We start from the raw sequence: 24,868 nt of genomic DNA on the forward strand, positions 1-24,868 counted from the left end.
ACATCTACACCTTACGCTAATGAGCCATTAATATACTCTACTGTACGAGACGTCTGATAAACAGCAGAGGACTTGCAGCAGATTGTTAATACTAAAAGCAGATAGGTGGGTTTCACTAATTTGGTGCAGAAATAACCCGCACCCATTGTCTACTTGATCTCCAGTTCGGATCAGGAGGTCTGACCAAAGGTACAAAGAAGAAAATGATCAGTTGCAGGTTTGAGTTACAGTGTCCCATATGGGAAAAATGAGCGAGCCATTTAATTACAGGGCCATTAACCTAGTACACCCCGACTTAAATCAAAGCTTTTCTAGGTGCAGTAGGCCTGAAAAATGTAACTGCATTAATATTTTAATAGTGTAGTCCATTCACAAGGCTATAGCAGCTATAACTGTCAGACAGCGCTCCAAAGTAGCCGGTGAAATGGGGTAAAGGAAGAGATCGGGCCAAAGAGCAAACATCTGTCAGTCTTCATTTCATCCTAAGTCTTGTGGTTTCACTGAAAGTTGAGATGCACCAGTGAAAGAACATGAGATGGGCTGTTTATTCTCTGATGGGATTTCAATGTCACTGCCATCAATCTAATGCTCCATGAATCACTGTGTGAGAACATGGGAGTTGTTCCTTAGACTTTTAACCATGTGTCTCTACTCCATCTCATTAGTATTTAAAGTGTATTGATATCACCAGACGGTGCATGTGAAATGATTAACACCGAGTTAAGAAATTAAAAAAAGAAACCACTGGAGCCGTGGCTATTAAGCAATACTGCTGTAATGACACATCCGCCATTTAGTGTGTAATTTCAGAACTCTAGCTCTTATTGCAGTTCAAGTAAAACTAGAGTATCTAAAAGAGTCATGGTTCCATCACATACTGTTCTTGTATATATAACCTTAACCCATAAAGACCCAGACAGCCTCCAACAGCCTACACCATCTACTGATGGAAACTGTTTAATGCCTGTTAATCCACTAATCCTATAATTACATGTAAATAATTGATGTAAAGTGCAGTTTTTTATCTTTTCATGGTCATCAGGTATGACCCATTTGGAGGTTCAGAGGCTCAGTAGTGAATGTGAAAACACCATCACCTTCTGCAACATTGATTCATCGGTAAAACCCATACAGGGTGTATCAAAAAAAAATCTATACATTTTGAAAAATTACCCCCAGTTCCGCATTAGATAATTTTTGGATTTTTTTTATTATGGACGTCGGTAGGTAGGGGATTGGTGGATGTTTGTCCAAATTTACAGACCCAGGTTTTCATGCATGAGTGAGCAGGGGCAAATTGCGCAATCCAAGTTAAAACCGGTTTGCGGGAAGTAGCGGTGGGATTTAAATCCAATCAAAGGTCATGGGAGGGGACAATGGACATCCATCTCATTTTCCACAAAATTGTCAGGTTACAGCATTAACACTTTGGCCACCATGTTAATGTCATTTCTTTACCCATGGCAGCTGCCTTTCAAAGTTAATTCATCTTGTTTAGGCCTGAAAATATCACTGAGGACAGGCCAAGTTAGGGTTAGGGTTCATGTGGTAAGTTTTCAAAATGTACAGTTTTTTTTTTTTTTGATACTCCCTGTAGAGTTTGACAGATGACAGTGGATGGACACACTTGGTTAATGATGTCTTGATGACAAAGTAATTTTTTCTTCACTTTTCTCTGTTTTGTTTTAATGACCTTTGAATTTACTATGAAATTTAATCAACTTCTACATAAATGTGAATTAAATATAGGAAAATGCATGATTTACATTGATAGAACCTTAAAATACAGAAGATAATATTCCAAAAATCATGATAAATCCCTTAAGAAGGGTTAAATAGAGAGAAAAATCCATTTGGGAACTGCCACAGAAGTAGTACTGGGTCTTTATGGGTTAATAAACACCAATCATTTCAAAGTTCTCCAGGTTCTTAACCCCTGAAGACCTAAACAGCCACCTGTGACCAAAAGCATCTGCTGATCAACCACTAATCCTATCAATACATTGAAATAATTCTGGTAAAATGCAGTTTCTCAGCTTTTCAGCAGCATCAGATATGACACATTGGGAAGTTCAAAGGCTCCATAGTGAACGTGGAAACACCATCATCTTCTGCCAATAAAATCCATGTAGTTTTCCAAATGACAGTGGTTGTAGATGTTTGTTTTTAATTCAGTTAATGATGTATTTTGTTGAAAAAGTCACTCATCTAAAAACCTTTGAATTTACCCTGAGCTTTTTGAACATCCACATGATCAGTGAATTAAATGCAGGGAAGTACCTGCTTTTCACAGGAAAATGCAGAAGATGAAATAATAATAATGATGACTTACTTATGAGAGGTTACATGTAGAAAAAAATGTTCTAGGTGTTTAAGTGTTCACTATTAGTTTGAGAAATTAAGTTATTTTCAGTTAAGCTGAAAAATGCAAGAGATCTTATATTACATTGCTCAAAGCCATTTTATTGTCATGATGGCAAAGCAGTTAACCATAGTGCAAATCAAGGTGGAAAAACAAAAATATGCATTTAACCCATAAAGATCCAAACATCCTCAGGTGACCAAAATCAGTTACTGGTATAAACAGTTAAATAACTATTGGTCCACTAATCCTATCAATATATATAAATGTAAAGCTGTAAAATACAGTTTGTCGTCTTTTCCTGGTCATCAGATATGACCCATTTGGACTTCCAGAGGCTCCGTAGTGAACATGGAAACACCATGATCTTCTACAACACTGATTCACCAGTAAAATCCATGGAGTTTCATCAGTGACAATGGAGGGAGAAACCTGGTTTAAGTTCAGTTATTGATATATTTTGTTGAAAAAAATCACAATTTCCTGATTTTTTTTTTTTTTTCCTGATTTGATCTAATAACCTTTGAATTTACTATGGACTTTTATGAACATCTATCCATCCATCCATCCATCCATCCATTTTCTTCCACTTATCCGGGGCCGGGTCGTGGGGGTAACAGTCTAAGCAGGGATGCCCAGACTTCCCTCTCCCTAGACACCTCCTCCAGCTCTTCCGAGGGGACCCCGAGTCGTTCCCAGGCCAGCCGAGAGACACAGTCTCTCCAACGTGTCCTGGGTCTTCCCCGAGGTCTCCTCCTGGCGGGACATGCCCGGAACACCTCCCCAGGGAGGCGTCCAGGAGGCATCCGAAACAGATGCCCGAGCCACCTCAGCTGGCCCCTCTCGACGCGGAGGAGCAGCAGCTCTACTCCGAGCTCCTCCCTGGTGACTGAGCTCCTCACCCTATCCCTAAGGGTGCGCCCAGCCACCCTGCGGAGGAAACTCATTTCGACCGCTTGTATCCAGGATCTTGTCCTTTCGGTCATGACCCAAAGCTCATGACCATAGGTGAGGGTAGGAACGTAGATTGACCGGTAAATCGAGAGCTTCGCCTCTCGGCTCAGCTCCTTCTTCACCACAACCGACCGGTACGTCTGCAGTGATGCAGTCGCTGCACATCTATATGATCAGTAAATTAAATACAGGAAAATACCTGATTTTCACTAATGAATGCAAAATACTGATCATAATATTAGAATATATGGTGATAAATCGCTTAAAAAAAATCATTTGGGAGCTGCCACATCAATAGCACTGGGTCTTTATGGGTTCACTTTATGCAATTTGTGTTATATTGTTTATCATAGTTTTTATTTTGTTTTTGACTGTTGTGCATCTGTGTTTCAGTTAAAGACATTTTTAACTGACAGTTTTAGTAGTTTTAGCAGTGGTGCTAAACAAGACTGGAATGTGCAGAGAATATAAATCGGTTATGAATTAGTGTGCAGAGCCAAATATTTGATGTTTCAGTCAGCAGTAATGTAGGCCCAACACTGCCTCTGTAGCCAAGTGGTGTTTGGCCTCATACTCTTAAAATAAAGTCCCTGTGCAGGATACAGAGATGGATGAGAATAAACAGATGTACCAGGCTGAACAGGACTAAACTTTTGTTAGCTGCACTGGTTAATCAACTAGTTTGTGTCTATTTTGTAGTCCTGAAAGCATCTGTATCACATTCACTCATTTATACATTTTCTGAATGTCTTAATCCCAACTACCAACGGACGAAGGCGACGTACATCCTGGACGTGTCGTTAGTTCATTGCAGGGCTGACATATAGAAACAAACAACCATTCACTATCATATTCACTCCTATGGGCAGATGGACCACTTAACATATTATATTTCACTAAAGGCAAAATGGCAGCCCAGCAGCAATTATCCAATCACACAGGGACAAGAAATAAACAATTCTCACTGGCTATAGGTTGTAAAAATGATCACTACGCTGTGATTCTTTAATCCACTAATAAGAGCACAGCCTCATGTTCTCTGTTCTCTAACAGTGTTAAGAGCCACATGCATAGTTATTTGTCCAGCCACTGTGACCAGGAAGTTTACCCCCGTTGTTTACCTCATAGCCGTAGATACTAACCCTCCAAAATGGCAGAGGGGGCATGTCAATCATGTGTCTGGCAAAGACTGATTCACATACAAATAAACTGTTGAAAACAAGTCAAATAAATGTTGGCCTTAACTAGAGGACACAGGATGAGTATGTCATCTTTTCATTCCCTATATAATTATAAATCAGTTTTTTCATCGAAATTTTTGCTTCAGTTAATGTGTTTAAACAGCTCTTCTTCTCCAGGTAATTTTCAGTGTGGTGCCCCCTATGGACCAGACACCTCTGAGTTTTAGTCTTTGTTAACTATGAGCCTGGGAATCAGATACATTTGTTCTGGCAGGTCCATTCGGCCCTGCTTCTGTTCACACTGATCTCCAGACTGCCTAGACTGGACCAGGCATCCTGTCTGTTTTTCTAATCTGGAGTTGGACTGGAATCCAACTGCACTGAGTAAATCCATTTCATATCATCACTGAGTAGAACCACTGAGGTGGTATTCTAAATAACCAAGATGTGGAAAGTGTTTTGGACACTACACTTTCTGTAAAAGAAGACCAGCTGCATTACAAGCCTTTGTTGATAAGAAATATGTATTTGCTGTACTTCTGACAGGATTAGTGAGTTTAATTTACCAGATGGCTCATCACTTGTATCTTTGCTTTGACTGGTTGTAGATGGTCTATGCAGCTGCATCCACAAGCACTGCTGTGTCGCCGCTTGGAAATCGAAAAGGAAGTGAAAGGTTTCTCTAACTCCCATTTCAGAATTGGTACCTATAATAACTATTATGTACATGTCAAGAGAAGAAGATCAATTCTGAATATGCATTCCTCAATTCTTGTACCCATTATGCCCCATTTATTTACCATGTAAATGTCAAACTGTTCTTTCTGTAACAACACCACTGTCTGCTCCTCTAATTAAATTTCTTCCACTTAGCAGTGTGTTTATCAAGCGGTTTGATCAGTAGATATTGATTACACTAACCAGCAGAGTATTCATGGACAGGGAGGAGAATCTGTGAGTAGAAGCCAGTCATTACTAATGTGAATGACAGCTATACAGCCCAACTGTAATTGGAATGCAGGATTTCGCCCTGTGGTAATAGCCATACAAAGAAAAGGAGAGTTCAGCTTATACAGTAGACCAGCCCAGCAGAATAATTTAAACCATAAATCAAACATTCATGAAGTGCTTCACCTTGAAGCTCTATACGCGTGTCTTTGCCTCTGAGCTTCAAATTGTGTTAAATATGTTTTCTTGTTTCCCTATCCTATCCAAACAAGGATATAGAGGAAGGATTTCAGGATATTTAATATCACAGCAGGAGCCATAAGGCAGCTTTATGATGAATCCAAACCAATAAGCCGGTTTCATCTCAGGAAATAAATTTCATCTGATCTGTTGGGTTTAAGAGGAAAAATGCTGGACTATAATACACAAATAAAGTGTTACACAAAAACCCAACAGTATTTAAAAAATGATTTTTTCATCCTTTCTCTTTATTGTGCTTATTAAATATCTGCACACCTGAGCCTTTGGCAGTTGTGTTGGAAGGCAATGCAGCCTAAATAAAAATGAAATCATGAACTAAATAAAGTTAAAGGAAACTAGCAATAAGGAAGGCAATGTGCAGGGTCTTCACTTTCTCAAGTTTTAAATGACACTTGTTATATATTTTATGTACTTGCAGATGTGCTTTTTAACTTAAAAATTCAAAAGACTGAGTTGAAAACATGTGGATCAGCATTTTCTGACACAGTTCACCCAACTGAAATCTGATTTGGTGTCATATGGTTGTATTATTAATGTCCATATATTGAACAAATACTATAATTTAACTGAATTTCAAAAAGGCAATTTCTATTTTAATTTATCGTTATTGAGCCAAATAGGCGTGTGGGCCTTAGGCGTAGGCCACCCATTTCCCAAGTGACAGAAGAATATTACTGATGGTGCTCTTCTCTGAAATACATGAGAATTGCAAGAAATGTTTAATCTTATCTTAAGAGCAGATACTGTACATCAAAAAAGACCTTACACTGCAAATGTGAATCCCATGGATATAGGGACACATATCAACTTTCATTACCTTCTTATTATACCACACGGATGGATGGGACATGTATTTAAATTTGATCCATGAATGTGAATACTGCACATACAGATAAATAAATTCATAGGTTTTCCACCATGTGAGTTACGTCCCTGAACCCGAGATAATAATCAGCTTTGCCTCTTGTGTGATGAGGTGAGTCTGTCTCTGAACAGGTCTGTGATCAGCTTGAGCTCCTGCTGAGAGTCTCTGAGGAGAAGATGTTTACTGAGTTTTTTTGTGTGGCCAGTAGGATCCCACTTAGTGTGAATGATGGCAGCTGTGAGGATGCCTCTGGCAAATGTGACTCCAACTATGGCTGCTTGGTCTCATGTAGCAAACAGCGCCAGCTGCTCAGGCTGTGTAGCACTCCAGTGAGCATGACTGATTGTGGCTGAGGTAAGCACATCTCTGGCTAGAATGATGCTGAACGCAGCAGGGGTGAGTGCAACTCTGGCTACAACTATGGCACATCTCAGAAAACAGCAGCTCGGTGCAGCTGGCTACTTGGACTTTGGCTACGTTGGGCCAGCTGTGGCAAGTGTGGCTGAGTATCTGCGATGAGCATCATTCTGTGTGGGCGGCTGCTGCACGCACAGACTCACTATAGTGAGAGTGACTCTGGTGATCAAAGCAGCTTAAGCTGCTGGTGCAGCTTGTATCACACTGGTGGAGTTTGCTGGTTGGCAGAGGCTGTGATGAACACAACTAACCAGTGCGACTGCATGTTGGGTGAGTCAAAGTCAGTGAAGCTCTGTTTATAGCAGGACAGGAGACCAGAGCAGATAAGGTCCAGATGGACAAAGCCAAGTACTTCTCTGGTTTTAAAATGTCAGGCATTTTTGTTTTTGTTCAGTTTATTTATTTATTTTTTAGATAAGCTCGACTTCAGTCTAGACTTGGATGGCAGACAGTTTTGTGGTGATAGAAGTTTTGCATTGTCCAAAGAAAAAACACCTGTGAAGTCAAGGATAATCCTACTGTTTGTGCCATTTGAAATAAATGTTCATATTGAATAATCAATCCAAAAAATGGTAGGTAAATATTAGGAAATGTTGAGGAATAAATATTTTCAATACAAAAAGAAAATATGTAAATGATAAAATGCAGTAAATGATAAAACAGCCTTTTAAGTATCACAGTTACAGCTAAAACTCTTAAACATGCTTTGTATTAAAGCCTCCCTAACTATTTCAGAAATTATGGAGTGCGGTTTGTTTCCTGAAAGAAAAGGAGAAAAAAAAACTTCTATAAGGTGCCTTTCATTTATTTCGGTACCACTGATATAGAGTAAACGGGTGAGATCACAGTCTGGTCTCAAAATAAACAGCAGAAGAGAGCTTTCAATTCCCAGGGCACAGCTCACGGTGAATTTAAAGCTAGTCTCAGTCTCTTGTATCAGTTCTCGTATCACTGTTGTAGTTCTCTTCAGAACAACACAGTGCATCTGGGATCTGAATGATAAAACATTTTGGAAACGTTATGGAATATAATGCAGTAAATTTTTATCTTTGGCAGTGCAGCATAATCCCTAGACAGCACATTAAGGCTCCTTAATTTACAATTAAAACATCTTTAGGGCTCAGTGAAACACACAAATCACTTGTAACAGAACTGTTGCTCTGATCCTGTATTGAATGAATGGTTCAGGTGACACACTTCAGTCTAGTCAGATCATCACAAGCATAAAAAGCACAAGTTGAAGAAATTACACATGACTCATTCATACAGCCCTCATCAACACCCAAGAGAAAACTGATGAAACAACAGAACAAAACTGACTTTAATGGTCAATACATATTCACTAACCTCAGACGTGAATCAATGAATCACTTTGCTACAAATTATTTATTTTTCATGCACTCAGTTTTCATATGTATTCAAGGCCAGTAAAAACTCCCAACAAAAGCATCCATGATGTTTGTATTCACTAAGGGTGTCTTGTCTTTTTTCTGTCTTACATCATCCATAATTGAAACCTGGAAAACTTACTTTTTGAAAACCCTGACCGTTCCTCGACACAGAACACTAAACACAGACCGCTGAATCGTGACTCGTAGCCCTGGTTCACGTCGACTAAAATGAAAATAGGAGCAATCACTTGAAGATGGCCAGCAGGAATGAGTGTCATTAAGCCAGAAAATAGAGTAACTAGACATTTTCACTTTCTTTGTATCCCACTTGGTCGTGACTTTTTATAAGGCCATCAGAATTTTAATAGAAATATGAAATATATGACTGTAAACAAACTATTCACATCATCCAAATACTTATGGCAGCAAGGATATGATTCATAGGTTTTATAATGCAATGAAAGAAACCTGAAATTTAAAAGGAAATAGTAAAAGCACTGGATAGTACTGAAACCTACTGAAGCTCTATGATCATCCTCCTATTAAGTGGCAGCACAGTATATTAATATAAAGATGTCTGTATGTTACAATAGTAATCTAAAGGAGCGTCTGTCTCAGCTTATCCAAACGTCTCCCCATTATCTCTTTATCATTCCACTGAGATCGTTCATGATATTATGCTGTTGCTGCCTGTGCCCTTACATGTGCATAATTGTGTAAGTGGAACAGGCTGTGTTCTCCATGGTAACCTGTGGCAGCTTTTACTGTACAAGAGGACAGAGTCTTTGCTGCACATCAACCTGTCCTCACCGAGAACTCTGTTCACATTCTTGGCAGCGAGTCAAACTCTTTCAAGGTGGGTGTCAGAGTCCGACAAAGTTGTCCTCTGTTCTGTTTGTGATGTTCATGGATATGCATTGAGGCAAAGCCAAGGTCTAACTGTTCAGCTCAGTGACATCAGAATTGGATCTATCCTGATCACAAAGTCGTGTTTTTCACCTGGTTTTCTGACTGAGATTCAAAACTGTAGTGGTTTTTACGATGGAACATATGATAATACTGATGTTGCATACTCTGTTATCTATTAGCCACCAGTACCGCTCACTTAAAATGCACTATTGAGCAGCCAGAGGGCAATTAAACAGACATTTCATTAACGTCAGTGATAGACTGTATAGACCAAGCGGATTTAGGCACACAGATGTCATCCATTATTTTCCAAACTATCAAGAGTTTACATTTTGGGCATCACCGTGTTGACAAGACACGTCACACTAACATCACATGACCCTTCTGAGAAAGGCTACAGGTGTGGGCTGAAACATGTAAAGGTAAAAAAAACTTCTACTTTTTAAAAAAATCTGTCTTTATATCACCATGTTGACTTTCAGAGCTATAAGTGACCATATTTGGTCACTATAAAGGGTGGAGCCATCTGAAAAGGGTCATGGGTGAGCTAATGCTAAATGTTAATATATGGATGGGGAAAAACAGGTAAACTTCATCCAAAATTTAAGCAACAAAGTAATTTGATGGTTGAAACGTATTAATCATGATAGTGGAGCAGTCTGTAAGGAAAATGTGTTTTATGAAATAAACAGAAGCCAAGAAAGTCTGATTTAGTAGTGAGCAAACTGTCAATCACATCTGTCAATCAAAAACCTCAAAGCATCAAAGATTCACATCATTTACAGGGTGGGGAAGCAAAATTTACAATGAACATTTAGTTGTTTTTTCTCAGCAGGCACTACGTCAATTGTTTTGAAACCAAACATATATTGATGTCATAATCATACCTAACACTATTATCCATACCTTTTCAGAAACTTTTGCCCATATGAGTAATCAGGAAAGCAAACGTCAAAGAGTGTGTGATTTGCTGAATGCACTCGTCACACCAAAGGAGATTTCAAAAATAGTTGGAGTGTCCATAAAGACTGTTTATAATGTAAAGAAGAGAATGACTATGAGCAAAACTATTACGAGAAAGTCTGGAAGATACTATTAAAGAAGAATGGGAGAAGTTGTCACCCGAATATTTGAGGAACACTTGCACAAGTTTCAGGAAGCGTGTGAAGGCAGTTATTGAGAAAGAAGGAGGACACATAGAATTAAAACATTTTCTATTATGTAAATTTTCTTGTGGCAAATAAATTCTCATGACTTTCAATAAGCTAATTGGTCATACGCTGTCTTTCAATCCCTGCCTCAAAATATTGTAAATTTTGCTTCCCCACCCTGTACACTATGAGATTTTATTAATGTAGCAATAATTTAAAGATGCATCACTTATTAGATGGTCAGAATAAAATGAATGAGGCCAGAATAACTCCTGGAGGAAGTTAGTTCAAGGTGTACTTTTTGAGAGATATTCATTATAAGTCTAAGGCAGCCTGGGCTTTTTGGAGTCACCTTCTAGTGGCCATCAGTAGTATTACACAAGATGCTTCCTTGGCTTCATTTTGGAGCTGAGGTCCTTGCCCTTTTGCACCAGTCTTTATTTAGGGCTGATTTATTTCCACTGAGATACTCTTTGTGATTAAGTGAACGACTTTTAAAACAGAAGAAAGAAAATAACAATTATAAAAACAAATACACTGGTTTTATTAACTTATTTATATTTAAAGATGAGATGATGAGATCTGTGCAAGAAAACAGTGGAGTGGGGAGGAGAAGGAGAAGGAGGATTATTCTTTGGAAGGAGAATCTCCTTCCATTAAAACATGTAGTTGTCATTAAAAACCTGTCAAGACAAATCTGCTTTGTTCTGCTTTTCAAAATGTGAACACCTGAAGTGACTCTGTGGAGGCTCCACTTGTATGGAGAAGCACCTGCTCGTACTGTGGATTTCCACTTGTATTTTGAGACAAAAATTCTCAAGAGCTGCGGATTGTAAATCAAATTCTTGTACTACAGTGCACTTGTACTATGATGTTTACTGTAGGTGTGTGACAACATAACATCTCAAAAACTCCCATATGTATTCAGCTCATGCAATAAGGACAGATGACCACCAGATGACCATCTCTCTGTACAGGGGTAGATAGTGAACAGGTTAAAGAAGCCAAACACTGAGCCCCTTTACATGTACACTAAAACACATCATTATCTGATTTCTGGAGTTATCAAATTATTCAAGTGATCAAATAAACAGTATAATCTGATGTTCTTTATTAGATTACAGCTGTAATCTGTTTATGAGAAATTGGATTAACACACCTGGATTCCTCTCCAATTCTCTAATGTATTCATGCATGTATACCTGTAAATACGATTTATGCTGGTTTTTTTTTTGTTTTTTTTTTTTACATCTGTGCATGTTTAAAAAAAAAACAAAAAAAAAACAAGCAGATGTGGGTGGAAGACAATAATAGAAACTTTCAGTTTACCATTACTATGTATGTACAAACTCCAAAAGAAATCCAATAATGGACTGAAATGTCCAAACTAGTGTTTTTCAATTGTTTTTTAAGTGCATGTAAATGCATCATATTCAATTATTACAATTATTTCTCCCATTTTTTTGGATTTTTATGGTCATGTAAATGCACCCACTGTCACACTCAATTCATATCATAATATATTTACCCAAACTGACTAGAGATATCTCTTTTATTAAAAAGTGTGATATTTTTCTTGTACCAGATACAAAAGTTAAAGCAGTAACACAAATATTTTGTCTTATTTGACCTTGATTACTGTCTAGCTAGAGCTTAATAAGATCCAGCTCACTTGGAACAGAGTTGCTATTGTCTGTCTTCACTGTTCGATGAGGGACACTGAGGAAGGGATGCATGTCAGACCGTCATGGATGAGGGTAGAAGAGAGACTGACAACCAGTCAGGCTCAGTTTATGAGAAAAATATGTCTTAACAGTAGATTTCATACTGAGGCACAAATGATAGGCGTCTATGCCTTTCATGTTACCTTTACTTCAAACTGTATTTGTATTAAGCCACATTGACCATAAACAGTGAATCATCACATTTAAGTTCTTTTCAGTACTCAGAGTTTTTGTTTTTTTTTTTACTTACATAGTCAGCTAAAATACTTCCAAAGATTCAAGTGTGTAATTGTTTAACTTGTGTATCTTTTGATGTAACATTACAAAAATGAATCTGAGCTCTTCAATATTCAATCAACCTATAAACTGGAATGGCATGATTTGACATTTATTGTGATGATTATAGATACTGACAGATATGAAAATGTTATATATGTGATTTAACTCTAAGCTAAATACATAAGGGACATACACTAAAATCATCAGACAGTTACACCACTTATATTATTTAACCACATATGGCTGAAGAAATTATTTAGGAATGGACTAAATGTATCTCTCTATTTATATTGATGTTATTGCCAAAGATACAAAGATATCTGCTCTGCTTGTCTCGTTTTGTTTTTGGTACAATAGTTGGTACCACTGTAAGAACTAATGGGGAAAACATATTAGAAAATAAAATACAAGCATAATATGATTATTTTGACAGGTCTTGTGATTACAATACAAGTCACAGTCATAGTGGAGATGACTAATTCTGTACTTCATTTTAACTGAAATAAATTCTAAAAATGTTGAAATGATTTTTAGGTTTGAAGGCTGATGTATCTCTGCAGCACCACACATTTTATCTTTATCAAAAGATTGCACTTGGCATATTGTGATTTGGAATATGTCGATTAACTGTTCAGCCCTAGTTCATCTACAGGCTGTATATATTTGGCGCAGTGTGGGGAAGATCTTTGAAAGCTTTTTATAAGCCCTTACCAGCTAGTGCTGGTACAGTAAAACATTACAAGAGCTGTATAGTGTCTTGCAGTGCATTTTCTGAGTCTATCAAATGCAATAACGTGGCCTTGTCTCTTGATAAAAGTGCTTGCAGGGTCCAAAAATGTCATAAAAATAGAATTAGTCTTATTATTGCTTTTGAATTAGTTGGTGATAATCATATTTCATGGCTGAGATGGAAAAGATAGTTCAGTTATAAATAATTTGTCTTTCGAGTGCTTACATGCTTACTTTATCCGCATATAGAGTGAAAGCTGGTTGAAAATGTTGCACCAAAGCTTTTAACTGAAGCAGAGACAGGCCGTCATCCCTTCTGTTTTAGCATCCTCTCAGTGGTTGCCTGGTTTTAGTATTGATTTTTTTAGAACTGCTAATGTTTTTTAATCTTTGACTGACCTGGCCCCAATTTGTCTCTGAACTGAAGGTTACTTGTGACCCTGTGTGCAGCTTGAAATCCTCAGACAGGCGCTCCAGACAGCTGCTGTGTCAAGGTTGAAGACTTAAGGTGGCCATGCTGTTGCTGTCAGGTCTCGTAAGCTCAGGAATGAGATTCCAGCATCGTGACACGGCAATTAAGGCCTCTTTATTATCTTTGATGTTTGTTTTCATTGCATCCCTGTTGTCTGATCTTGGCATTTTCCCTTTGTTACCCCCACTGCTCCATCTGTTTACTGTGGCATTTAGGTTCGTCAGTCATTACAACCTTGACTAACGGCGTTCCTATAGCGAATGCTGAAAATCTAATCGTCATTGTTCTTTTCAGGAACAATTTATGCTATAATTTGAAACTGTAAAATCCCCTTGTGCATTTCAAAGATATGTTTCAACCGACATCATCACACCTACACCGTGTTTGAGCATGGAAACGCACTAGTGATGTAAAATAATCTCTGGAAAATACGTTGCCTTTGCACTACCTTGAGAAACAGACAGTAGGCTGAGACAGCACGAGGGGGCCGAAGCTCCAGACATTAAAATGTCAGTCTAAAGGGATTCAGCCCGGCGGTCTGTGCAGATCCTTGTAGAAATGAGCAAACAAGGACACTTACTCACAATGAATGCAAAAAGTACAACGTCCTTTAAAAGTGTCTGGTGCTATGTCAGTGTTCCCCACAGTGTCTCAAAGCAGTGACATCCTCAGGACAGTAAGGACACACTCCATTTCCTCAGGTCCATTAAAACGAACCCTAAGACAATTAAAACTTCTCCCTCCAAAGGACATCGCCGAAGCCCCTCAGGGTCATCAGTCTCTATGTCTTTAACCAACACTGGGTTACCAGGGCAACAGCTGGGTGCATCATCATCTTCCTGACTTGTCTGGCGTAGATACCGCCTGAAGCACCACGTTTATAATTGCAACACAGAGCACCTGTGACTGTGATGGTTCAATGTGATGTGTCACGGCAGAATAATGGCTTTTTATCTCATTTACATTTTATAGAGACAAAACAAGAATCGGCTGCAGTGATGAATCTGCAAGTATTTCTCGATAATTAGAATGCATTTTTAATTAGGCAAGAGGAAGGATGTGTGTGTGAGTCTAAGAACTCGCCAAAGGATATATCAGTTTTTATGAAACTTGGTGCATAAATTGAAGGAATCGAAATTAATTTTTGGAACTTGTTAATTATTCTTGCATTTTGGTTAAAAATAAACAAAATAGCACCCAAAAGTCACCTGTAGTACAAACAACATTTATTGTAATCATTTACAGTTAATTGCTCTCTAGTGCATCAGTGAACAGAATGTTTTTTTTCATTCAGAACATGGCTTTTATTTTGAAGCTTATGAAAGGAACATGTTGAAAAGTCACTGAGTGCATTTACTCTTCATATATCAAAAGTCTCCTCACTGGATATTTAAGATAAATGTTAAATATTCATTCATTCATTTTACCGGATTTTACTCTTGAACTCACTGGACCTAAACTTATATCACTTTATGCTCACATCATGGATTTTCTTATCATTTTGAAGCTTGCCAAATAAATGTAGAGAGCATCAGAGGTACCTAAAATGACTTTTTTTTCCCAGATGTGCTTGCTGATAGACTCCAACAAGTTTTGTTTTTTCAGCTTTTTGGATGTTTTTGGTGCTTTTGATTTTTTTTTTCTAATGGTCCAAACGCTAAACTGAAGAATTTTTACTGAAAAATATAATATTTTTTCTGGAAGGACTTCCAGACTCCCCAACTACTAACTATTGTCACTATCCACTAATGTGTCTACTCGACTTGCCTTGGCTCTGCACAGCTTTTTTTTCTTTTTCCTTTTTTTTGCCATTTCCACTGTGTGAGAGCAGGAACCACCAGGTACTATCAGGTGCTATTTCTAGTATCACCTCTGCCAAGGTTCCAAACGAGCCAAAACAACAGTAAACATGATGTTAAAAAGTCATGGAGATCACAGACTAGCTGATCTGGAATCACTGCAGCATCAGTACATACTGGTGTTTTTGTGTAAGAAGGAAATCTCCCAAAACACTGGAGCAAATTTTTAATTCAGCTCATAAGCAGATTTGAAGTCTAAATCAGTGGTCATTTGGTGCTGAAAGTATAAATAATTTCTTTCCTTTTTTCTGCCAATCACACTCTGAAAGATGTTTTTTCCTCATGATGTGCTTGACATACCTATTTCAGTCATGTGAAGCCAAAATTAAACCCACAAATTAGCTTTGTTCTGTGTCTCACCAAAAACGACATCTCAAATATTAGCAGAGATTTAGGAAGAGACCGAGCCTGGGTCACCTAAGATCACTGATCTCTGCTTTTAATAGTGTTTGAGTGTTACTTCTCAAGCACATATTAAACATGAAATGTGAAGAATTGGATCAACAACATCCCCCGGTGCATCGACCATGTCTGTGCTGGATGAGGATCAACTGCTGGAGACTGCAAATGATGGTGGTATTTGACTGTTTGAGTCAAACCTGCCAGTAGAAATCACCACAGAAGCAATGAAAACACTGCTTCCATTTCCAATATCCCCCACCCCCACCCGTCCATGAAATTATGTCTTACATGAAACTGGTCTGTGGTGCACAAAAGGTTGGAGAATGCTCGTCTATGCTGGGTCTTTATCACCCTGCCTCTTTGTTTCTTTACACTCTAGCAGGAAAACTGTTGGTTGAATTCATACCAAATTAGGTTTATAAATTACCAGTGACCCAGTAAAGATGTCATTACTTTTTTGGAAAAGTTGGCCAAAGTTTAAATTTTTTATGAATTTAAAAAAAAAAAAATTTCCCCCCATTTATTTATAATGGGCATAATTTCACGTGTCTGTAGCAGCAAAACTGTTGGTTGAATTCACATCAAATTGGGTTTATACATTGCTAGTGACCCAGAATAAATGTGGTTACATTTTGGGAAACATAGGTTAAAGTAAATTTTTTTAATGAATTTTTAAAATCTTTTTTCTTCTCCCATTTACTTATCATGGGCGAAATTTCATATGTCTATAAAAACATCGATTTTGTCTCAATTTACTTCAAACTGGGCACATATATAGAGGCAATTGATATGCTGACATCACCACACACATAGACATGATGATATCAGCTGGATCGATGCCAAAATAAGTGACTATAGAGGCGAGGGGCGGGGTTTGTTGTACCTGGCACCACTTGTATAAAGTTTTATTTCACATGATCATTTAAAGATAGAAATATCTGTACTCCATTGTCGTCTCGCTCGTAGCTGCAGTCACACGCAAGATAACGTGACAATTGTTTAAGCTTCATCGCTATGACAACCACCACACCGAAGGAGTACTAGTCTGTCAGTAGGAATACAACATGCAGGTGCATAAATGAGATGAGCTGACACCATGAGTGGAAAAACAGCATAAGTCATCCAGAAAATGCTGGAATAGTACCTAAGTTGTCTGAAAACCAAGGGAAAAACCTCCAAGTACTTTAACGAATGAACAGCTGAACATGCATCATTTCCTCACAGTGTGAATTTGTGCTCTCCTCTCGTACGGGTCATCCTAAGGTTTTCACTGTTTATTGCAGAAGTCTGTTAAAACAGTGGGGCAGGTGAAGGTGTGCATTTGCGCGCGAGTGACTTTGGAGCTTTAACATTGATTAGAAATGGGTGTTCTGTCCATGTGCAGGGTTTGTATCTCCTCTACATTTCTTTTTCCATTCTTCAGCTTTAAAAATGCCACTGCCTCAACACACAGCAATTAGTACGGTTCACCTTGAGTCACAAAATTTGCCCCCACGTCTTTGCCAAGAACCATCAAACGGTGTCTCTCAACTTGTCTGAGCCCAGAACAAAATCTGACCTCACATTTTATTTATCTTGAAACCCCCTAAAATGCTTCCAAGTGTCTGTGCCAACTTCAATCAAAAGCCCTATATTTTACACTTTAATGCCTTTTCAGAGCCTACTGATCAAATGAATGCACAACCAGGTGAGTCTGCGATGGACAAACAGCATTTTAAAAGGTTTCGAATACTCACACGCTGCATTTATATTTATTTCAGTTGAATGTGTGTAATACAATATTTGACATTTCAGGAGTTTCCCAGGAGCTAAAGACATTCTGCCTATCCCGATATATCAAGTCCTTATATGAGACTTTGGGACCTTAAAGAGTCTGACATTTTAGAGATTTAATTTGTCAACCTTGAAGGTCACAGTAAACCCCAAAGGACCACGTGCACGTCAAAATATATTCATCCAGTTAATTAAAGATTCATCTTGTGAAAAAGAACACCTATAATCAGAATCAGAACCAAAGTTTTATATAATAATATGGAATATACTATGAACATTCAAGCTTCAAAATCTGTAAGAAACTAATTAAGATGCATTTTGGAATCAGTGTAAATGTATAAACCACCATGAAACAAGCTCAGAGTTACATATGGTGGAGCCAGACTGAGAAACGTTATGTTATAACATGATTTTGTGTGTACGGTTTCCTTTTATAGTACAGAGATTACAGGAAACAAAAGGTAAACCTCTGTAGGATACTGTATAGGCATTGTCAGAGGATAAACATAATCCTTCCAGTTACAATCCACCAGTAAACATATGGTAAACCACTAAACATATGGGAGAATATGTACATTTTTGGTAGTTAGTTACACTCTGCAGACAAGTTACCAGAGCTGTGTTTCAAAGCTCTTTTAACTCATGACCTTCCCAGTGCTGAGAACTTTAAATTTTCTTCAGAATTCCACAAAACACAACACTTTTCATTTTCTGTGCAGCTAGATATGGGTTAATCAATATTCACTGAAATATCAAGGGTTAATTTTTAGAACGATCTATGTCCCTATTTCAGTCAATATTAACATTATCCTTATTTTAACATCTAAAACTGTATGAGGTCTTGTATATTTTCCAAACTCATACCTAATATCTGTGACACCTGCATTGTTTTGTTTTTATTTCGTATATTATAGGCTACTGTGCTCCAGTGCTGCCACTCACACTGGTGTATGAATGCGTATGAATGTTTGGTGGTGGTCGGAGGGGCTGTAGGCGTGGATTAACAGCCACGCTTCCGTCAGCCTGCCCCAGGGCAGCTGTGGATACAGATGTAGTTTACCACCCCCAGAGTGTGAATGTGAGAGCGAATGAATAATGGATCCACTGTACGCACTTTGAGTATGCGCTCATAGAAAAGCGCTATATAAATCTAATCCATTATTATTATTATTATTATTATTATTATTATTATTATTATTATTATTATTATTATTATTATTACTGATGCCAGTTTTTTGTATTAAATTCTATGATTTTCCTGGGTTTTTTTTATTTTTTAAGGGGAGGTATTTGCATAAGCCATTTTTGGCTATCAACCTCTCCTCACAGAGTAAATTTTTTTATCATCTTAATGTATGTGATGTGCAGATAAACTAACTTAGTAGGTGAATATAGAGGAGATGTGGATGCAATACTCAGAAAATCTTTCATTATCACCTATAAATCTTTGATCATAACAGTTGTAACTTTGTTGGTGGCATTTTAAAGAAATGGCTACCTACTTTCCTGAAAACTACATATTTATATCACAATTACTCTTAGTTGCTTTTTTCAGTGTTTCAGCTGAGTTGACCTGCTTCATAACTACTGGTATTTACCTAATGATATTTACTGGGTAATTATTTAAAGGAGACATATTTTGCAAAAACCCACTTTTATTAGTCTTTGGTTCATTTATTTGTGTATTTGGGGACCCTAATATTTTTTTTTTTTTTTAATTTTGAATTTGAACCCTCCCAGTGCTGCAAAGCTATCTTTATATTCATTTTGGCAAAAATCCAGTGGATTTCTACAACCTGTTTTAATTCCTGCTTAATTTGTTACGTCTATAACTAGTTACATCACTATATTTGCACATATAAGGTCAAGACTTCTGACGAACTTTTCTCCAAGTACGACAGAATTGCTTGTTAGCAGCAGCGGCTGTAGTCCATACTGAAAATATGTCCAAACTTCGAGCCGATTACCTGTAACACTGTTTTTCAACCTTGGAGTCGGGACCCCATGTGGGGTCGCCTGGAATTAAAATGGGGTGGCCCGAAATTTTTAGTAATTGATAAAAATAAAAATAAAAACTTACTAATAAAGAATATATGGTGAGTTGAGAGAGACAATCACAACCCATAAAAGACAAACTGTGAAGCTGAAACTGAAACACTGTGGTACTGTTTACCTTTCAAATGTTCATTGTGGTCAGTTTCAGATGCTGCAGCTCTTTCATAATTCATAGTTTGAGTTATTGTTTGTTCAATATTAATTGTCAGCCTTGTAAATACAAGCTGGACTGACTGTACATATCCTGACCTGTCATCTAAAATTAACATTTATTTATAACATAGTATCGCAAACTATGACATGATCAAAAATAAATTCATTTTAGCAAAAAAAAAAAAAAAAAAGCATCTGTTTTGAATGTCTGGGGTCGCCAGAAATTTGTGATGTTAAAATGGGGTCACGAGCCAAAAAAGGTTGGGAACCACTGAGCTAAAAATGTTCAGTTGTTGGTTGAACAGGACAGAGCAGCACAGTCAACAACCTGGAGGGGGTGGGGCGTGAAGTGGCTCATTTGCATTTAAAGGGCCAGCGCTCAAAACGACCTTACTGGTGTCATTAATCAGAAATAGGAATGAAGATGGACCTGTGGAGTTGAATTAATGAAGAATTCAGACCCAAGCATAGCATTTACAGTTTATGTAGACCACAGGGAAATGTTTTTAAATGTATAATTCCATTTTTAAAAAAAGCAAAATATCACTCCTTTAATGTAAGTAATTGTGGGGGACTGTAAAAAGAACCGTTACTGACAAATGCTCATTGCTTCATTTGCAAAACTTCTCATTTCTCTTTTCAAACACCAAAAATGCTCTTTTGATCATCTAAAAGATCATCTGAAAGAACTTGCTTAAAATAACAAATCCCTACAGCGCAACAATGTAACATGAAATACTGAACCAGGTTATTGCACAGCTTTGGTGCAAGCTCCAGCAGTCTTTCATGTAACAATAGTCAGTGATTTGCTCTACTTATAATGTACTTGTTGAAAATGTTTTATGTAGTTTTGGCAAGCTGTTTTAGTCCCTAAATTACAAAGATGTGCATTCACATGAGATCTTTCTTGTCAGGAGTTCTCTGCTGCTGCCAAAGTACAGTAATGTGGGTCATTTGTGAGTATTTTTTTCTATACAAATTATCAACATGGCAGGTTTGAACAGGAATGGTCTCACTAACAAGATCGAAATATCAGTGGGCGTCTCAAGGTAACCATGTTCCTATGTGAACAGCAGGAGATTAATCTAACTTCTAGGCTGGAAATGAGGAAATGATGGAAGCCCACGAAGAAAAAAATGAAGTATCTAAAATTCTTGGAAGTGCTGAGCATGGAATGTAGAGCAAAGTAGCCCAGACACACAAGTACTCTACAACCTTAAAATATTCAATTTCTACACTTCATCCCACAAATTATGTTTGCCTGTGCTGGATAAGTGGAGTAAATGTGTCTGAATTTCCCCTTGTCTGCATTAACCAGGCATGGCCTTCTTATTGACCTGCTTTGTTCCACTTCTCATCAGTTTTTTTCCCCCAGCAGAACCAAGCTTTAAATTTTCCCTCAAAGCTTTTCGGTCATGACTGACATGATCATACCTGAGGCCACACTGTACTTATAGGGCTCTTGTGATTACCTCCTGTCAACTATTATCATAATCATCATCGTACAGTGGTGTTATGCCTTTGTCGCCCGTCCACTTGCGCTGCGTGGTGGACCCAGGGTACATACTGACATCTCCAAAATAAGCTTCTCTGTACAAAGAGGGCAGTGTACGCTCACCGCCTTTTAAGCTGCAAACATGAAACATCAGTGGAGAGTAATCCTATTATTTAGCATATTGAGTCATTTCCAAAACATGTTGTAAGCATTAACATTAATTTATGGGCAGACTATTTGCTTCCTGCAAAAAAAAAAAAAAAAAACGGAAAAAAAAAAACAGTGCTTCTCCTTCACACTCTAGAAGACATTACCCTCATTTATTTTGTAATCACTTGAGATACTGTGCATTTTACTGCATCATGCCTTACTGTGCCTCGAGGAATAATATAGAAATGCTAATCCCTGCAACAATCTGCCTGTATCTTCTCTACACGGGTTATTTGACTGCATGCAAAACCCCAAAAAAAGGCAATTACAGACAGATCTCCTAATCGTGCCACTTCAGAAGTAGCTGGTTCACAAACAAACAGCACATCCATCTGTAACCCAGAGGAAGAGATAACACCTTCTCACTCAAAATCTGCTCTTCCAGACACATTCCCTGCTGGACAATAAATCTGAGTTTGCTTTCCTTCCACCACCCAGGCATTCATTGTGAAAAGCAGCTCTCTGCTCCTCCGTATGTCTCAACAGATGAAGAAACTGGCTGAGAAAAGTCATTTACTTGTGGTCACACTCATGAGTCCAGGGAGCCATCGCGTTATGAGCCGTGTAGCGTGCACCTCGAGATGGCAGGGAAAAAAGGCTGCGAAGAGCTACAGATGACTGTGCATTGCATCAAATGAGAGGTGTGGTAAAACATGAATATCTGATGTGTAGAGGTGGGACTATGTTGAAATGTACATGCAAAAGACAGGGAGGAGAGGAGGAAACTTGGCCTAAGGGTGAATAACTGTCTGCTAACCTTGCTCTGGATGAAGTCCCATAATTAAGTGCAGGCCGTGGCCTCTGACTTTGCTGCTTAAAAGTCTGAACAGATGAAGCAAAAATTAATGTAATACCACAAGAGTGTGATGTTAGTTTTTTCTTGTTTTTTTTAACATGCACAGAACCACCTGTTTTAATAACTAATGTAGGCTATAACCATTAATTACACTATGCTCTAAAATCCCTATAGATGCATTAAAATTATATCCAGTCCCTCATTTATTTTGCCTGTGCATAACCTGGGCTGCAACACACAAACAATGCAATGGTGATTTTCACAAAGTGAGTGCGTGTGTATAATGCTGACCCAATTTCTGATGATTTTTTTAAGGGGTGTTGCATGTACTTCTGCAAAGGGTGGGCTGTTTCAGGAAGATTTCAATCATTTAAGCATCAGTGAGTGATTGTATAGGAACCCAGAAATATCATTTCAGCTGGACGTTGCTTTACATGCAGCATGTGCCCAATGACATATAGCCTCATATAATGCATGTTAACCGACAAAGGGGGAGGAGGAGGAGGTAATGAGGGGGAGAGGAAGAGAGGAGGGGGGTGGACTCACAAGAGGCACAAACAGAATAAGAGACAATATTTAGTCATTTCAAACAACTATTTTGCATTTCTTTTTTCTATGATAATCTTGATTATTGATTTTTACGCAGCACAGTGCGTTATGGTTAAGGCTTTGTCAGTCAGAATAAACGCTTTCAATCACATGCATTTTCTGTGAATATTTATGTTTGATTTGATTTGATTTGTTTGCATGTGAAACTTATCAGTTCGGAGACGAGATAAAAAACAAACACTGCACTTATGCATGGATTTTATTGCCAGTGTGTGTGTGTGTGTGTGTGTGTGTGTGTGTGTGCGCGTACAGGGAGACGCAGACAGCCGCCAGACCCTCCACTGTAACGGGCTTTTCTTCCAAGGTTAAGTTAGCTCCTGCTCAACAGTCGTGTCACTGGTTGCGGTTGCTTGTTTCTGTCAGGATTTCCAACATGCGGGGTCAAAACGCGCGGCTGGAGTTCCAGTGCGGGTGCGGATTTTCTTAACAGGAACGTCATTGCGCGCCGTCGTTTAATTGCCCATTAACGGAAAGTAACAATTGTCGCCACAGCCGTAGTGTCGCATTGTGTTGCAATTCGACGAGAACTGTCCTGAGAAGTCGAGTCAAGCTGGAGAACACCTTTTAAACATCGCTATTGCATGAACTGCATTCCCTCATAGAACACATTTGTTGCTTACAGAACCCAAACAACACTTAATTCCCAGGCGCAAAAGCTTAGATCATGGCAGGCTTTACGCCATGCAGCACCGCATCCTCTGATCAACACCGTTCCCTACTTCAGCATGCGAAGGGAAACCTGTTAAACCATCAATTATACTGCGGTACATCCACAAACAGCAGTTGTTGCATGTGAATGAAACATTGCAGCTGGGCGCATTTGCAGTCATTTCCAGCTATTCCACTGACAGTCATGTGCGTAACCTAACAAATCCCGTTCCATTCACACACTATAGGTAATGACCAGAATTAAAGAATAATCTCACCGGCAGGAATGTGCGCTGTCTTCTTGCTGTTTTTTCTCCCCCTCTCTCTCCACTCGGTTTCTGTTGCGTTAATGAGGTTTCTGACGTTTGGTCCGGCTGATTTCTCCCTCAGCTGTTACTGTCCACTGGGTTAGATTTTTTTTTTTCTTTTTTCTTTCTTTCTTTTCTTTCTTTTTTTTTTTTTTTTTTTTTTCCAGCGGTGAAATAATAGGGAAATCGGCGTCCTCTTGCAAAGCTCTGCCCTCTTCAAACTAACCTTCCCGCCCCCTCCTTCTGCCCATCTCAGATTGGTGCTGGACCAGGAGGGGCAAACCCTGTAACCCGAGGGCTGGTTCAGAGGCGGTGATCTGTCATGCGGATCAATGCCCACATGGACTTGCAGTGGACGGTTTTTGCGGAGGGCGCACAGTTAACCGACCAGCTTGTCAGTGATGCTCTCGGCAGCTGGAAAAGGGCTCTTTTCCCCTCCTTGTGCGTTATTGCACAACAACCTCTCAGGCGAGAAACAGCAGTGAGTGGGCCCACTTATTCAGAGGGCTCCGCGGTTTGAGCGCTGACGCAGGTGCCCAAGGTCCAACCACGACTGACAGAGATGCCAAAGCCTGTGAGCTGCTGCTGACAGTGATATAGCAATCTCATGTGAGTCATTGCAGTAGTAGGAAAACCGGAGCAGATCATCCCCACTCTGTGACCTTGGGGTGGTGTGTGGTCCAATCACACTGATGACCTAGGAAAAAATCTTGGCAGGAGAAAATTGAGACATGTCTAACCTTCCTGTCGAACTTTGGTCAAGGTGCCCTTGTGCAAGGCTTCTAATGTCACCCCTAACCCCTGCTCATGCAGCAGCAAATAATACAAGACTGTGCTTGCACTGTGCCAATTCCCAGGTGTGTTTGTGTGAGGGCTTGCAAAGCAGCCCAGCAGTCTCTGACCTGATTTTATTTTCT

General features: G+C 38.7%; 1 protein-coding gene across 5 annotated transcripts in view; it reads right to left on the reverse strand.

Moving 5' to 3' along the window:
- gabra3 (gamma-aminobutyric acid type A receptor subunit alpha3) overlaps window positions 1-24,509 on the reverse strand; it is a 137,330-nt gene extending 112,821 nt beyond the window's left edge. For 3 of the 5 annotated variants that reach the window (XM_030154007.1, XM_030154004.1, XM_030154005.1), the window contains exon 1: window positions 23,922-24,509. The gene's annotated coding sequence lies outside the window, so the exon portion shown is untranslated. The remainder of the gene's footprint in view (window positions 1-23,921) is intronic. The other 2 variants (XM_030154008.1, XM_030154006.1) reach the window with 1 other exon arrangement.
- Window positions 24,510-24,868: the final 359 nt, after the last annotated feature.

This window comes from Sphaeramia orbicularis, chromosome 14 (assembly GCF_902148855.1).
Source record: "Sphaeramia orbicularis chromosome 14, fSphaOr1.1, whole genome shotgun sequence".
Lineage (NCBI taxonomy): Eukaryota > Metazoa > Chordata > Actinopteri > Kurtiformes > Apogonidae > Sphaeramia > Sphaeramia orbicularis.